The sequence below is a fragment of the Amborella trichopoda genome, chromosome 6 (genome assembly GCF_054954075.1).
Source record: "Amborella trichopoda isolate Santa Cruz 75 chromosome 6, AtrichopodaSantaCruz75HAP2 v2.0, whole genome shotgun sequence".
NCBI classification, from domain to species: Eukaryota; Viridiplantae; Streptophyta; class Magnoliopsida; order Amborellales; family Amborellaceae; genus Amborella; species Amborella trichopoda.
Window position 1 is genome coordinate 43,036,907 of NC_142341.1, and position 15,162 is coordinate 43,052,068.

Below are 15,162 nucleotides of genomic sequence, written 5' to 3' on the forward strand. Positions count from 1 at the left end.
GTTAAAAATATCAAAAAAATAAAAAAATAAGTTTGTGACAGGAGGGTTTTTTTATTTTTTATTTAAAAAAGATAGAAAGATATAAAATAGGTATTTATGGCTTTTGAATCTTTGAAAAAAATGATAGAAAATAAAAATAAAAATATTAGAAATACATTGGTTATTTTCTTTTAAATTTTATAATTTAAAAACAAAATTTTAAATTTTATTTAAGATCCAGTCCAACTAGGGACAACCCTAGCAAGGGCCCGAGCACCTGTCGAAGCCGGTATATATAACATGGAGCTGAAGTAAATATAAGCATTCTTGAATCCCAATCCTCTTGTCTCCTCTCTGCTCCCCTCAATGGAGCCATCTTCCCTCTCGATGCCCTTCTGTCTGGCACTCTTATTCATACTCCTCTCCCTCTTCTGCCTCACGGCCATGAAGAAGAAACCATCGAGCCCCAAGCTTCCTCCAGGTCCCCCTAAGCTCCCAATAGTGGGAAACTTACACCAGCTAACGAACCACCCGCACCGCGCCCTGAGAGACCTTGCCCTAAAGCATGGCTCACTCATGTACCTCAAATTGGGTCAGATCCCAACCCTCGTGGTCTCCTCTCGATCCATGGCCGAAGCGCTCATGAAAACCCATGATTACAATTTCGCCAGCAGGCCATCTCTCACCACAGGGAATCACCTCCTCTATAACTGCACCGATATTGCCTTTGCACCCGCTGGGGCTTATTGGAGAACCATACGCAAGATCTGTGTGCAGGAGTTGCTCAGTGTCAAGCGCGTCGAGTCGTTCAGTGCAGTAAGAGAAGAAGAGGTTGGGAGATTGGTGAGGGCAGTCGAGAGCTCAGAGGGTGCAATAGATTTGAATAAGCTCTTCCTCTCTCATACAATTGACGTGATTTGCCGGGTTGCATTTGGGCGCCGATATGACGAGGGCGGGCCGAGTGAGGTAGAGCGTCTGTTCAGGGAGCGGACAGTGCTATTGGGGGGATTCAACTTCGGGGACTTGTTTCCCAGTGTAGAGTGGCTAGATCTTGTTTCGGGCCTCAGGAGGAGAATGAGGAGAGCTTTTGAAGAGATTGATGAATTTTTGGAGCATGTGCTGGAGGACCATCGTGGGGGAACTGCTGAGACTCAGAATCAAAGGGACCTGGTGGATGTTCTGCTCCAACTCCAGAAGGATGCCTCTTTGGATCTTCCTCTTTCAGATCAAAATCTCAAGGCAGTCCTCACGGCAAGCTCTCTCTCTCCCTCCCTTTCTCTCTCTCTCTTTCAGATATCTAACAGAACAGTTTGGTGGTGGGAATTTGAAACAATAAACTCAAACTCGTTGAAGGGATAAATCAATAGGCAGTATAACATCGATGAAATTAAATTGACGAACCTATTGATGTCAAAACCAACGTTTAGAAAATCAACTCGACTAAGGTACTTTGGCACTGCCTGAGGCGATTTTCTCATGCGATTTTGAGTAAGTCGCCCAAGTCGAGCTCAATTGTTTTTTACACAAAATCACGATAAAAATATTTTATATATGTAATGAGCGGCAATTTTAAGCTTGCCGCGTTGGTTATTTAATCGCAATAGGTTGTGGGATCCAATTTCAAACTTTTTTTTTTTTTTTTTAGGGGAAACTTTCTATTTAACCCCTGCAACATATAAGTTATATATGACAACTACTTAGCTGTTCAATCTGAATTGAACGGTTATGATTGTTCATACCTATGTCACCCAACAACATATAAGTTATACATAACCCACTACTTAGCCGTTCGATTTGAATTGAACAGTTATGATTGAACGTACCACAATATGATGCCTAATATTGTTTTATTCTTCAATTTTTTTTTCAATTCATTTTTGGATAAAATTTTAGGCATTCCAAACATGGAAAAAATAAAAAATAAATATTTCCCATAAAAATAAATGACCAAAATACCCTTGCGATTTTTAGGGGTATTCTGGTAGTTGTTTATCACTGAAAATAATTTTTTATTTATTTTTATCACGTATTGTCAGATATCTGCATGCCCCAAATTTTGATTTAAAATGATTTATAGAATCACAATTAAAAATAAAAAATTATGAGCCGTCCAATCAAGATCTGACGGTTAAGAGCTAACTTGTGACATTGTGACTCAAGCCATCTCAACCATCTACTCAGATCTAATAGCTGAGATCAGGGGTCACATATACTTAATAAATGGGTGGGGTTCTATAGAAACATTTTCCTTTTTTTTCCATAGAGCAAATAAAGTTTACGCTATAAATAATAGGGATTGTAAATAATGATACCAGTTACCTTTAATACAAAGTGGTCATAATTACTTACAACCAACCGATGTGAAATTTGATAGCTTGGATGTGTCACAAAGTTCGAGAAAATTTCTTTTGAAGTTTGAGTTTAGTTAATTGTAATAATTGCAACCACTCAATTTCAAATTTAATGGTCAAGATTAATGTGACTACCATGTACTAAAGGTAAATGGTCTCATTCTATACTTTCTCTAAATAATATATGGTCTGCCTTTGCTATTATATTTATGTGTGGCATGTTGGTTAGTGCTTTTGCCTTTTTTTATTTTTTTCATAGAGCAAAAATATAGGGTCCACCTTTATTATTATAATTATGTGTGGCATGTTGGTTAGTGCTTTTGTCGTTTAAATGTAAACAGGCAGTGAGTTCCATTCCATGGATGCTATATTTTTTTACTATTTTTCTTAATGGTTTGGATTTATTTTGAAGTTTTTATTTTTATAACTCTATTAAAAAATATATTTTTCTTAATGGCTTGGATTTATTTTGGAGCTTTTTGTTGTATATATATATATATATATAAACTCTTATGTCTTGTGAGGCTACACGAGGTCTTGAGTTCGACTGGGTGGTGGGGGGAGTACATTTTTTTTGGAACTCCTTTTATCATAACTTAAAAAAAAAAAAAAAAAAAACATATCTTATATCTTGTGAATTCTAAAAAAAGGACCTCTTATTTTTTTCATAATTGCTACTTTTTTGGAGGTTTTTTTTACAAGTCTTAAAAAAATAAAAAAATTAATAAAATAAAAAATAAAAAAATCTTACATCTTATGAGGTCTAAAAGTCATCGAAGTGATGAAAAATGCATGCGCACTCTAGCAAAAATAACATTTACTTTTGGAATTAATTAAATATAACTAATTTTAATAATTTATCTTGTTCACTAAATAAATATGTTTCCACGACAAAAATTACATCTAACATGCATCTTTTTCAGTAAATCAAAACAAAAAAAAAGCACTAGGAAAAAATGAGTGACAATGGAGTTAAGGCTCTGCTTGGGTCTCGCTATCAAAGTGGGGGACCTCGACAAAAAATCTATGACAATGAGGGAGCCGTCCCTATCCTGGCTGTACCACCCTGCCAATCTGGAACATTTGATAAATTGTTCCCTAAGCTATATTTCCTAAGACTCGTTTAGCCCTCACGTTCCCTCCCAGTTGGATTGTCTTCTTCACCGACATTGCCTTGCTCCTTAGCATATTGACTATGTTGTTTGCTACGACGGTGGCACAAATGCTTGCTGCAGCGCTCACCAAATGGGCTACAATCTCGATAACTACATCTCTCTATCGCATATGCATGCCGACCACCTTGATCCTCCTCCTCAGTGGTGGGTCCCATAGCCTTCCCCCCCCCCACCCACCTCTCTCTCCTGCATGTCCACCTGGATGTTCCCCAAGGCTGCCACATCATCTTCTAAATCTTGAACTTGTACTTCTAAATGGTCCATGTTCACTATCGGTGGCTGCCCCTCCCGTTGCTCCTTCTCTACTACCCATTCCTCTATGAGGTCCTCTTGAAATATATAGTTTAGGTTAATTGAGTCGTAACTTATAGATTCCCTTCTAGCATCTTCTGCCCTAGATTAAGATTATAGTGCACATAAACCTGATGCAGCCTCTCAGTTTTCGACATGTTCCTTCTTAGGGTATGAATCCATTGAACCGTGCTCCACCTTTTCCCATATCCAGATGATTGCGATCCTTTTCAGATGTGGGGTTTGGAGTGCATATAAATCCCACTATGTAGCTGTCATGAAATAAGTTAGAATATTAATCAATTGATAACTAAAATAAGAAATACAATTATTCCATGACTAGTTATATTAGAAAATAGTAATTCATGGAATTTGTTAACTAACCTGGATCTAATGTGCTTCTCGTCATTATAGCCATGGTAGTACCAAATTCTCCTTGTGTATCTGTATACATAGGAAGCTAAGGGCGTGTTTGATAAGTCGAAGTTTTTGGAAGTGGGAGTTAAATGTCCCACTTCCATGTGTGATATTACGGTGTGGAAGCTGTAAAGTGGAAGGGCAACCTTCCATGCAGCTTTGTTTTAGTGTTACAATGGGTTCATTTTTGGAAGACCTATCTTCCATAAAAAATGATGGAATAGCAATCTTCCATAATTTGTGGGAGAGTCCCTTCCACTCCACGTGTGATATTACGGTGTGGAAGCTGTAAAGCGAAAGGGCAACCTTCCATGCAACTTTTTTTTAGTGTTACAATGGGTTCATTTTTGGAAGACCTATCTTCCATAAAAAATGATGGAATAGCAGTCTTCCATAATTTGTGGGAGAGTCCTTTCCACTCCCAAAAACTCCATGTGTCAAACACACCCTAAAAGACAAAAATTCAACATCGGTAATAGAAGTAGCGCATAAGAAACTACATTGTTGCGTAACAATTAAAACATATCGACTAAAACTTACATCTTTCAACGCATTAATTTGGGACTCTTCATCAGGCTCAAATGGTTCAATAATGTACCTCACACCTATCATGATCACACCTATCATGATTTCTTGGTGATTGCTTTGACTCGATCTATAATGATAATCCGGGTTAAAGAAGAAGCATGAACATAGTGTAAGTATAAACATAGATATCCCAATAAGAATAAGAAATCTGCAATAAATTATGAAATAGAAATTTAAAATTAGAATTACTTGCTGCATGTATATGGTGATGCAAAAATGTGACCCACCTAAAGTCGATAATCTCCCAAGCCTTTTCATAAAATTAACAATTATCCCTAAGAGCTTGTTTTGCTCAGTCCAGTGCCTCATAGAGTAATCCCATGGTTGGCCTCCGGTCGGGATCAACCACAATCAGTACCAGCACTAGTGGTGTTGTCGCCCAAACGACCCCGTTGCATCTAGCCTAGCATCGACAGCTACTGATAATCTTATGTACATCCATTCCAGCCTCAGTCATTCCTTCATTTGACTCAGCCCACTCTGTTGATATCCCCCAACTCTCTCAATCCCTTTTGTTGCTTCAAGATCGATTTATTGTTAAGTATGACGTGATAAACCTTGTGATGGCAGGTCTGACAAGATCTCCATCACAATACGTTCTCATTCATGCAAGAATATAAGAGTGGTTGTATATAAATGTGGTTATCTTCACCACGTTTATTTCATTAATGTACTATAGTATTAGATCTATGGAGTGGCCAACGCCCGGGGTCCAAACTAAAAGCAATCTATTTATCAAAAAGAATTCCACTGCCTTGATATGGCTTTTGTGATTATCTATGATTAACTGAACCACTTTGTCTTCCCTAATATCTTCTACAACTTTCTCGAATTCAATGAATAATAATCTGCCTATCCTCCTCTTATGTGAATGATCTATACTAGAGTGGGAAAAAATACCCTTGGTATAACATATTAAAAAATTCACTATATGCCTCATTCATCTATCCTTCCAGTCATTTGACATAAGCGTGACCCCAATATTATCCTATGTCATTTTCAATTATTTAACGTGCGATTGTATTAGGGTAATCTCATCATCAAGGAATTTCTTTGTAAGCTCATGTGCCTTAGGGGGTCCAGCTCCTATCCCAACATCAGCTATATCATGCACCATGAGTCGAAAATATGGGGATTTAGCTACTATAAATGGGGGTGGCGGTATGATAAAAAAATCTTGCAATTGTCTTTCTCATAGTTTTGGCCATTTTTTCCCCTACGAGAGATTTAAGTTTCTTTTGAGGATATTGAGGTACATGGGGGTCAAGTCTAGAGGGCTCAGATCAGGTGTTGGGGTCGATGTATGATTGAGGGTCAGGAATAAGATGGGTCGGTAGGTAGTATATTGTAACAATCCTAAAATTTCAAAAAAAAAAAAAAAAAAAAAAAAAAGGATAAAATATGCTTTTAAATAGGTGATGTTCTGTTTGAATATGATGGTCCTTGAGGACCATCACTATTTTCAAAAGATTTGCCTTTGCCTTTACTTTTTCCTTTTGCCAGCTTTTGCCTCCTGCTGCTTGCAGCTGGCAACGTCCTTTAGCGGACGTGGTTTTCGTACGATAAAAGTCTGCTTTTAACGCGACACCTCAGGTATGAGGTAGAGCGTAATAAAACAATATAATAATACGTTATAAGAATTTAAATAGGGGATGTGAGCACTCCCACCCTAAAACAAAATTTTGAGATCTCTCTCTCTGGTCGAAACACAGTGAACTCCCCTCTCGAACCGAATTTTTTATCGGAAGCATCCTCTCAAATAATTGTGGGTAAGTGACATCGTCTTTCTGAAAAATAGTCTATTTTTAATAAATAGTGATATTTTCGTCTAGGATATTTATTTTATCAGTTTTGTGTGTAAGTGACATCGTCTTTCTGAAAAATAGTCTATTTTTAATAAATAGTGATATTTCCGTCTAGGATCTTTATTTTATCAGTTTTGTGTGTAAGTGACATCGTCTTTCTGAAAAATAGTCTGTTTTTAATAAATAATGATATTTCCGTTCAGGATCTTTATTTTATAAGTTTTGTGTGTAAGTGACATCGTCTTCCTGAAAAATAGTCTATTTTTAATAAATAGTGATATTTCCGTCCAGGATCTTTATTTTATAAGTTTTGTGTGTAAGTGACATCGTCTTCCTGAAAAATAGTCTATTTTTAATAAATAGTGATATTTTCGTCCAGGATCTTTATTTTATAAGTTTTGTGTGTAAGTGACATCGTCTTTCTGAAAAATAGTCTATTTTTAATAAATAGTGATATTTCCGTCTAGGATCTTTATTTTATCAGTTTTGTGTGTAAGTGACATCGTCTTTCTGAAAAATAGTCTGTTTTTAATAAATAATGATATTTCCGTTCAGGATCTTTATTTTATAAGTTTTGTGTGTAAGTGACATCGTCTTCCTGAAAAATAGTCTGTTTTTAATAAATAGTGATATTTCCGTCGAGGATCTTTATTATTTAAAAATTGACATTTTTGCAATTGATTATAGTATTGTTGTGAAATGTTTATTTGTGAACTGATATTCCATATATTGTGATAATTCCGTATTCTTGAATTTTTATAAGAGTTTTTCTATACATATTAAATTGGCAATTATGCTAGAATGGCTTTACAAACTGCTACCTTTCTAAATTTGAGCCCAAAATATTTGATTGGTTATTTTTGAAATATTATAGAGAGTGACTGTTATTAATGGTTCAAGTGAAATTCATATTAATGGTTTCAGTGATATGTTGAGTATATGATATTGCTGCTTTTGAATGTTTAAAGAGATTTAGAAATAATTTAAGTATGCAAGTGGACTCATCCGGTTCGCCGGTGAGGTATAAGTGGACCTATTTGGGACGCCGGTAGGGATTAAGTGGACTCATCCGGTACGCCGGTGAGGTATAAGTGGACCTGCAGGGATTAAGTGGACCTATCTGGGACGCCGATAGGGATTAAGTGGACCCATCAAGATGTTGATGGGGTATATAGGTGACCTACTTGGGACGCCAGTAGGGTATTTTGTGAAATCCTTTGAATTATGTACTGCCGTTAAAAGTGTTATAAGCATTTCAATTGCACGGATTTTACTTAATTGTGCATTTATTGAAAGTGAAACTATTGATGCATTTCTGTTAATAGATCTCATTTTGGAAAATATTGATATCTTTCAACCATGATTATTTTTAGGATTATGATGATCACTTACTGAGTAGCCAAACTCATCAAACTATGGTAAATATTTTTCAGGATAACTGCGGTTTCATTTGTGTTTTCGTCAAGATCAACTTTGGGAAGATATTGAAGTTGTGCTTAAACTTTCTTTTGTTACTTTTTAAAAATTCGTCATTGTAAATTTGTCCTAAAAAGAGATGTATATATATGTTTTGACTGCCACATCTCAGGAATATCAGTATTGTAAATTCTTGGGGTGTGACATATATGGTTGGTCAGTAGTAGCAGGCCGTGACGAAAGAGATCATCTCAAAACTAGAGACTCAGATATACTATAGGCTCTGGAGCGTCAGAACTAGAAACTCCTACCCATCTAGCAAACATCATGTCGATTTGTATCTACCTATCGTGATACTCTGCTAGACTAGCCTCTGCCTAGCCTGCTCCATCTGAGCATCAAACTCCTCCTCCTCGTCAGGGGAAGTGGGTTGATAAAATCCCCTCCCTACATCATCAACTATCATCTCTCTGTACATTTTTCCCTTTGGCAATCTCCATTGCCTTTTGAATCTCTTCTTTAACAACCACAAGCACCTTGCCACATGACTTTGCATTACCTTGAATTCCAACAAGATGATGTTTCAGGCGATTAATGCTGTCAGTCATCTCTTTCCACAAAAATTACACCGAACCCACCCATTCCCCTTACCATCGAGCTTATCCCCATAATGCTAAAATAGATCCTCCCTTGTTATCTCTTAGATTGTTAAAGCTGAAAATTATATCAAGAAAAATGTATACTGCAAAGTTTATGTTCTAGTTGCTTCCAAAACAATGCCTATGTCACTTTGGGTTAAAAATTTAGGTTTGTATTATCTCTATGATGCACTAAATCAATAGATATTGGAGCAAAAATATGCAAACCAATATAGGAGATTTGAAGTTTATTTTGATATCTTAAAAAATAATAATAATCATAAAATTATCGTTGAGAAATTAGAGATAAATAATAGATTTTGCAATTTTTTGGCAATTCATCGGTATTACCACTTTGATGCACGAAATCAATTGATATTTGAGCAACAAAAAGGACAAATCTATAGAGCTCTTTTGAAGCTAATATCAATAGATTCGAAACAAATAAAAACTCAAAAAACATTGTTGAGTAATTCGGGGGAAACAATATATTTAGTAGAACTTTTACAATTCATTTATATTATCTCTATGATGCATGAAATCAATCTATCTGGAGCAAAATAACGCAAACCAATATAGGGGTTTTCAAGTTATTTCAATATCTTAAAAAAAACTAATAATGACATTATTGTTGTGAAATTAGAGACAAATAATAGATTTTGCAATGTTTTGATAGTTCATTTATACTACCTCTTTGATGCAGGAAATCAATTGATACAGGAGGAATAAAACCAAGGATTTGTAGAGGGCTTTTGAAGATAATTTCAAAAGCATAAAAAAAAACTTTAAAGAAAAAGAAAAAAATTTGTTGAGTAATCAAAGAGAAATAATAGATTTGACATTTTTTTTACAAATTATCAATATTACCTCTTTGATGCGCAAAATCAGTCAATATTAGAGCAAAAAAAACCACGGATCTGTAGAGGGATTTTGAAGATGATTTCAAATGCTTCAGAATTAACTTAAAAAAAAAAGTTGATTAATTAGAGAGAAATAATAGATTTGATGATTTTTTTGACAGTTTATCGATACCTCTTTGATACATGAAATCATTTGATAATGACAAAACAAAATCGTGGACCTCATCCGATTTGGCACAGAAATGAGAGAGAACAGAGAGGTTTGGAAAAAAAAAGAAATTCACACAAAAACCCTAAAGCCAATAAATTTCTGATGAAAACTTGTTTGATTTGGCTTTTTATGAACCCAAATCATATCATATAGATTAGATTATTGTCAAAACACATAAAGGTTTTCAATAATCAGTCCAAAATTTCGATTTTCTGTTCAATAAACTTTCCATTTTATGAAAACCGAGACTTCTACCGGAAAATTGCATAATCTGGCGAGTCTTACTGATTTGGCCGTGAAAAATTCTACCGAGTCATGCTCATTCAATGGGTATGAACCATGCATAAAAGACTTGTACTATTGACTCGGGCTACTTGGCCGAGTCTAAGAACCCTGCATAAAACAGTGTGTCTCCAGGGATAAATGATCTGCATAACTTAAAACACTTCTCTTTTTAGGCACATCAATAACTGATCAATTGAGAATGGGGCTCTTGACTTGGCGGTAAGGGTGATGAAAGCCACAAGGTAACTTGTTTTAGGACTCCTCACAATCCACTTGGCGTATGGCCATGGCAAGTTTAGTCGCCAACAAAGGCCCTTTTTTGAAATGATTAAAAGTGCCTAATTTTTGAAAAAAAAAAAATCTTAATTAAATATTGCTGGGAATTTATCGTAATTGGGAATTTTTATGAAAATAATCTAATTTTTTATTGATTTATTTTTTTAATATTTTAAGGAATAAATCAAAATTTTCAAGCATCCATCTTTTATATACATTTTTTAAATTTTATGGACTTTCCTTTCTTTTTTTTCTCTGATCTTTAAGTATTTTAGCAAATTTCTTACATTTTTATCTTTAACCTTTGATGTTTTATATCATACTCGGCCAAGTCCACTCGTACTCGGCCAGAGTTTCTTGGCCCGGGCCTGGAGTGAGAGCGAGCCTCTATCCGAAGTTTAAAACATTGAATTATGACTCTCCATTCCCCTGCTTAAATCCTAGAAAAATGAATTGACTTGTTATCTCTTTTATGTGGAAAAAGATGAATGTCACAATACTGGACCAATCCGCTTCTCAATTAATGTTACAATGTCACACTAGCCCAAGACTCACAACCAAAGAGATAGAAGAAAAATAATCAAGATGAGGTGAAAGATAAACTTGCATTCAAAGATAAAAAATGAGATACACAAAGGCATTACAATCTTGACACACAATATTAACCTTAATACACGTGACCCAAATTTCCCATTACATACCTCTCCTTAAATAGATGGTCTTACGATCATATTTACTACAATAACCACCTACTTACTACAATAAGTACTAACCACCTAGTTGTTCGGTAACTGCTTATTATCCAAAATTATAAATACAGCCTCACTACATCACTCAAAATAAATTAAAATAAAAACTACTATGATTTCTATAAAACACGCTTTAACAATTTTAACATTTAATGTTCATATTATTTGTAGGACATGTTCATTGCCGGGACAGAGACGACTGCCACTGCCCTTGAATGGGCATGACCGAGCTAGTGAGGAACCCTAAAGTCATGGAGGAAGTCCAAAACGAAGTAAGGCTTGTTGCTGATGGAAGAGAGAGAATCGAAGAGGGGGACCTGCACAAGCTTGAGTACTTGCAATGCGTAGTGAAGGAGACTCTTCGACTGCACCCGCCGGTTCCCTTATTGCTTCCAAGAGAATCACTTGGGGAATGCAACATCAATGGCTATGAAATACCGGCTAGAACAAGGGTCATGGTGAATGCATGGGCCATAGGAAGAGACCCTGGAACTTGGGGGAAAAACTCTGAAGAGTTCAAACCAGAGAGATTCATGAATAGTTCAGTGGATTATAAAGGGACTGATTTTGAGTTTATTCCTTTTGGGGCAGGTCGCAGAAGGTGCCCCGGTATTTCTTTTGCAATGGTATCATTTGAGCTGGTTTTGGCAAATCTTCTCCTCCGTTTCGACTGGAAGTTAGCAACAGGAGCTGATGTAGACATGACTGAAGAATATGGCCTTGTATTGGAGAAGAAGGTTGCTCTCTTTCTCATTCCAATTGCATCCAAGCCAAGCAATAACCGAGATAAGAGGAAGAGAGATCCGGTTTAGATCTCATGATATGATGTTAAGAGAACAAAGATATAATTTAGGCTTTTAAATGTGCTTATACCTATTTGATCTTAGCGTGAGAGAATGAGTTATGCCATTACACCAACATATGCGAGGGAAATGAGAGAAAGACAGTTGCATATTCTCATTTACTCCAATAGGTTTGCTATATTCAAGTAGGTCCTTAAGGCTCCAAAACCTGGTGGTTCTTTTGAACATCTTTAAAGGATTGTATGCAAATCTTCCAATTTGCCCTTTGTTTTAGAGATGACATAACTGAAATGGTTCTATACATTTCTAATCTTCTATTCAAGTAAAATTATTTATTAGAAATAGGTTATACAAAGGTTGAGGCTCCAAACAATCAAATTAAGGTTGGTTGTTTCGATGTCGAAAAATTCTCAAATTGATCATCTTGACCTCGAGATATATAGATAAAAAAAAATGGATTTCAAATCAGAAATAATACCCCTTTCCATCTCATCCTCTTTCACATGCTCACAAACAATGCCCTAACTTCTTTTAACTGTTTCTCCTTAATGATTGATTCAATTTTTATAGTAACCTTGATTAGCTATATATGTGTTACATAATTGAACTTTATATATTCGTCGATATTGAACCCAATTCTTGCATATCCATTGAGGGATGTTCTCTTCAATTTTCACTTGTGGTGATTATTTAAAAAGATGCCCAATTTTTTTTTATAAATTCTTTAGTATTACCATAGTTTTTGTAAATATCACATTTTTATAAATTTATTTCTCATAATATGAGATAGTTTTTGTAAGGAGACCTACGAAGAAGATGCATCTTACTGGTCTACATTTAAGTTACAGTTAATGGATGGGCACTTGTCGCAATAATAAAAGGGGATTCTACAAAGAGGAAGAAGATATCTATCTATACCATATTCAGCAACAATTAAGGGGTGGATGAGTAGTGGTTCCTAAATAGGTATGATCTCTATATTCCAATTTTATTGATATCTAAGATTTTGTTTTCTATTTATATCACTTTCCAATTTCTGGGTTTATAAGAAAATTAAATACTATAAAAAATTATTTAGAGTAAGATAGAAATAGCGTGAGATCCTTATTCTTTTGGGATTTGTAAAGGATGAAATAAAATTCAGAAATGAAAATCTATTTATATAGAAAGCCTATTTCAAAAAAAAAGGGAAAAAAGGATGTGTTAATAAAATTTTAAAAAGTTAACTAATTGCAAGAGCCTTTATGCTTTGCTGTTGTATTTATATGATTTTAAAATAATTTACAATTAAAATGAATTTTCTTTTTAATTATTAATTTTAAAAAAATTTAAAAAAATTTAAAAAAATTGCTTAATTATTATTTTCTTTTACAATTTTTTCTTTCTTTCCTTTCTAATTATGATATAATCATATAAAAATGGTTTTAAAATATTTCATAATTTTAAATCTTGAATTTTTAACAAATTCGAATTTCATCCTTGAATAATTTAATAGTTTTCAAAGAGTGCTTTTCCATGAAGTTTTAATATTTAAAAATACTTTGCATAATTTTTTTAAGATATTAAATTATTTTTAAAACTGGAATGTTCAATACTTATAAATTTCATTTGTGCTTTTGAAAAACATAAAGACTAAAGTAATCTTTACAACAATAATTTCATACTTTGTAATAGCATTTGACCAATTTTCAAATTACTGGTTACTTTTATATATGTCACTGCTTATCTACATGCATCGCACATAAATCAGCAAGTCTAAAATGCATTATTGAACTGCAGATAAGGGGTTGACACATATCACAACAATAAAAAAAGTGCCTCTTGCTAAAAAGAATGTAGGTTTGGTAACTCTTGAAGAGAAATATCTCAAGAATGGATATAGCTCACATTCCCTATCTTTGGCAAGAGAGAGAAAAGAGAGAGAGAGCAACTAGTTTAGTTATGGGCATTCATTTTTGTATATTTAAATGATTTTTAATTTTTAATTTTTAATTTTTAATTTTTAATTTTTAATTTTTAATTTAAGATTTACTTCGAATTTGGCTTACGTAAGTGGGTAAGTTCTCTTCAATGTACACTGACACGAGATCACTGAAGTAAACATTTAGAGAGACAGTGTGTGAGAGAGAGGTGTGGATATGTATGTTCAACTTAGATCACTGAAGTAAACATTTAGGGAAACAGTGTGTGAGAGAGGTGTGAATATGTATGTTCAACTTCTAAAAAGTAACATGTACATATGATAGGGAAAAGGATGTCTCAAGCTTTTTATATATATATATATATATATTTTGTTAGCCCTTGAGCTGAAAGCTACAGTATTAGTCAACGGCTCAGATTCAATTTGAGCCCAATTCAATGTTCAGGACTTCATTCCGTATTTCAATTTTTATTTTTTTTATATATATCCAAATCACTTGAAATTTTGAGTGCCTATTATTTAACGATTGAAGAATCTATTAAAAATATAAAAACAATGATTTGAAAAATATAAATTGACCAAAATACCCTCAGAACATTTTAGGGGTTTTTTGATCCAATTATTTTTTGATTTTTTATTTTTATTTTTATTAGGTTCACTTTAATGATAAAAATAAACTCCTAAAATTTCAAGTGATTTGGATTTGTAGAAAAAAAATGAAAATTCAAATATGAAATGAGGTTGTAATCGTCAGATTGGCCCAGATTAAATATACACCACTGACTAACACTGTCGGCCCGTGGGCTGACATGATCTTTTTTAATATAGGGCAAGTTTTCTATGCTTCCCCTACAGCGTAAAATTATATGCTTCCCCTTATCTAGCCATCTATTTTGAATGGGGGGCTAAGATTTTTCCAATCACAATGTCACGTCTTTACACTATTTTATTTTTTATTTTTTTTCCATAAACTATTTTGACACTAAATTTTGTACGTCCAATTCTCTATTAAACTTGCATAAGATAAAAATATATAAAAATATTTCTAATAAAATAAAATGATCAAAATACCCCTGAAAGTTTTAAAAGAAATTTTCGTAATTATATTTTATCCAAAATTTATTTTTAATATTTTTTATAGGTGCGCCCCAATGAGAAAATGACACGTACCAACTTTTATATTCATAAAATTAGTATTAAAAAAAACTAAAAATAAAAAACTTTGAGAAATTAAATCTAATATCAAACAGTAAGTGGCTCTCTTGATCAAAATTGGACAGCTGGATGGTAGGGGAAACATATATCTTCTATGTTGTAGTGGAAATGTATATATATATATATATAATGATCATGTAAGACTCCCCCACACCCATGTGTGTAGGACCCAAAGGATCACC

The 15,162-nt window shown here is 34.1% G+C and overlaps 1 pseudogene across 1 annotated transcript; it reads left to right on the plus strand.

Annotated features, from left to right (window-relative positions):
* The first annotated feature begins 248 nt into the window (after positions 1-248).
* Positions 249-12,159, plus strand: LOC18438708 (cytochrome P450 71AP13-like; annotated as a pseudogene). The gene is made up of 2 exons (XR_016058618.1): positions 249-1,230; positions 11,213-12,159. The product of XR_016058618.1 is annotated as a cytochrome P450 71AP13-like (transcript).
* The last annotated feature ends 3,003 nt before the right edge of the window (positions 12,160-15,162 follow it).